We start from the raw sequence: 3,125 nt of genomic DNA, 5'->3' as shown, positions 1-3,125 counted from the left end.
ACTGTATACTGGTCCTACTGTACATTGCTTAACATTATAGCTTTGCAGGGTATATTAAAGCACAGTCTTGGTGCCAGCATTGTAGAAACACCAGAAGTGTTATCCTGCAGCAAAGAAAGTGAAGTTAAGGTATGAAAAATTCTGGCCTAAAAGAATGACGGCTTCTTCATCCCACAGAAGAGTGGGCACCACAGCCACTACTACGATGGGGCAAGGTCCATAGAAATAAAACAATGGTATGCTTGTATTGAACACATGATCTATGAAAGATGCAAGTTAAAAAAAAGGTATAAGAAGGAAAACAGTTGGGAGAGAGAGAGAGAGAGAGAGAGCACTTTTTTGAACGAGTACCTCTTCTGTCCTATATTTTTGCAAGTAAAGTAGACTTCTAGCAGCTACCACTGAAATTCATTATAATTACATGTAATGAATGTCTGAAATAATAATAATAATAATAATAATAATAATAATAATAATAATAATAATTTTATTATTCTTATTATTTTGCTAGCAGGATAATTTATTTCTTCTGTTCTTCGCAAAGTTAATTATGTCATGAACTTCTTCACACAATGATGTGAGCCCAGAGGATCACCAGTCTTAAAACATTAAGTACACTTTTAGATTAGACTGAATAGTGAAGCAAACAGATGCAGGTCCATAGGATCATAGGATCATAGGAAGTTATTAGGCTAATGGCCCTAGGGCCCTTACAAGCCTAGTCCAATTCTACCCGTATGTCCACAATCAGCACCAATTGCTCTGTCCAAGAAGGACATAGGTGGAACCCCTGGGGTGAATTTATGATTATCCATCCAATCGTCCAGTCTGGGTTTGAAGAGGGCCAATGAGGGGCTTTGTTTAACATAAAGTGGGAGTCCATTACAAAGGTATGCTAACCTCTGGAAGACAAATCTGCCCCTCCAACAGGTTCTATTAATGTCACATACCAGGTTAAGGTCTTTAGAGTGAGTAACCAGTGTAGCATCTGACTTGTGAATATGCTGCATTTCCAATAAAGCAGAGTCAAAGGTTGCCTTATATGCAAGGTACAGATTGCATCTAAGTAGTCTGTATGAAACAGAATAAAGTGACAATGATTTTAGATGACTCACATAGGACAGATGCTGAAAACCCTGAATTTTCCTTGTGTGGAACCTTTGTGGTCTCTCCAGTTGCTACAGGTGCTTGGAAAGGTACATACCAAAAGGGGCGTTGTACTCAATTATTGGCCTGATGAGAGAAGAGTACAGAAAGGTTATAGCTTCTTTTTTTCTGGATGCAATGCCCTTACTTATGAGATGAGCAATATAGAATGCCCTTCTTACCACTGTGGAGACATGGTGATCAAAGGTAAGGTTGCTGTAAACCTGTGTCCTCAGGTCTCTCACCACTGAGTGTGTACTTAGGGTGTTGTTATTGGGCCTACTTTAGAATGGCAAAAAAATCAAAATATCGAGCTCTCACATGAGCAAAAAATCAGGAATTCGATATTTAGTTTTTTGTATTGCAGTACAGTGAAGATCAGAATATTTGCCCTTTCCTCACTGTAGTGCGATCTCAGAGTAGGAATATATATTTAGAGGGGGGGTACAGCCCCCCCACAATAGCGATTTGGAGTTCCTGATTATTTGCTCATGTGAGCGTTCAATTTTTTGATTTGTTGGTGTTGCGACATAGATATCGCTGTTATTGATGTATTAGTTAGCAGGAGCATCGCACTTATTGAAAGGAATTATAATATATTTTTTTGCATTGTGTTTAAGGCCATGACTTTGGCACCAATCATTTGTTTATGTAAGACTCTCCTGTAGGACGTTGACATCATTTGGAGATTCTATGACCGTTCCCAGTTTGCAGTCATCAGCAAACTTTGTCAGTCACAGACCTTTAGTTTTAGCTTGTACTTTGGAGAATACAGCACTCACTTGGAAGAAGAGAACTGGAACACACGATAAAATTCAAAAACAACATTTAATAAATGTACTGCAAGGAACAACTCAGCACTTTCATCCGAACATAACTAGGACTTCATCAAAGTCTAATAAAATGATTAAATTTACCAATATAAATCACCCACTAATAAATCACATGTTGAATCTTTAAACAGAAACAAAGCACAACAACAAAATGTTAAGTCTTGATGAAATCCATGAAATTCTTTAAATTTCTTGATACTCTCAATAAATGTAAAAAATATAAAAAAGAAAACTGCAAAAAATGCATAACCTCTACCATGAATGCAACAAAATATGTTCTTATTAAACCACATAAGACCTCAGTTTTAAATGCTAGTTAAACATATTTGATCGTTCAAAGCAGGGAACATATATGCATTAAATATAATTTGCCATGATAATTCCTTTGCTTCCAATTGATCAGTCCATGGGCCCTCTCTGAGGTCTCTCCAATCATGCCGTCCCCAAAAAACAAAAATGTATGTGAAGAAAAATCTAAAATATGTTTGAATGAGGTGTTAGTGTGATACTTATTTTTAATTTCATAAACATGTTCATAGATGCAATCTCTGAATCATCACTGAGTCTTGCCCGCATAGAAACATGGGCAGTCTTGGCATTATGCTAAACACATCAGACACAGAGAGTTACATCTACAATGAAACAAAGTCCTTACGTGTCTCTTATTGATAACTAGAGAATCAGTTACCAAAATGTACTTATATTGAGGGCAAGAACCACACTTAAAAGTCCCTAATTTTTTTAGAACTAGTTAACCAAGATGGTTGTAAATTGTACTCTAAATAATTTTTGGTGGACTTCCCTCTTCTAAAAAACACTTTTGGTTCTTTTCCCAGTAACTCAAGGACACCATCAAAACAAGAAAAAAATACTCCAGTTTTTCTTCAAAATAAAATTATGTCACAATATTATAAAATAATAGTAGTAACAAAAGAATACAAAACCTGGTCTGTATTTTCTTTGGAAACAAAAGCTCTATCAGACCATTCTGTTCAGAACATAAAAGTGGCCTGTATATGCCATCATACCTCTTCTGTCTTACTTCTTGGAAAATATCTTGCACCAACTGAGCAGGATATCCCCTGGTATACAGCATATCAACCAGTTTAGTTCCTTCCATAAGAAATGTTCCATATTCAGAGATCA

Source organism: Protopterus annectens, chromosome 8.part1, assembly GCF_019279795.1.
Source record: "Protopterus annectens isolate FY-2018-M chromosome 8.part1, PAN1.0, whole genome shotgun sequence".
NCBI classification, from domain to species: domain Eukaryota; kingdom Metazoa; phylum Chordata; order Ceratodontiformes; family Protopteridae; genus Protopterus; species Protopterus annectens.
This window is presented reverse-complemented; position numbering follows the sequence as displayed.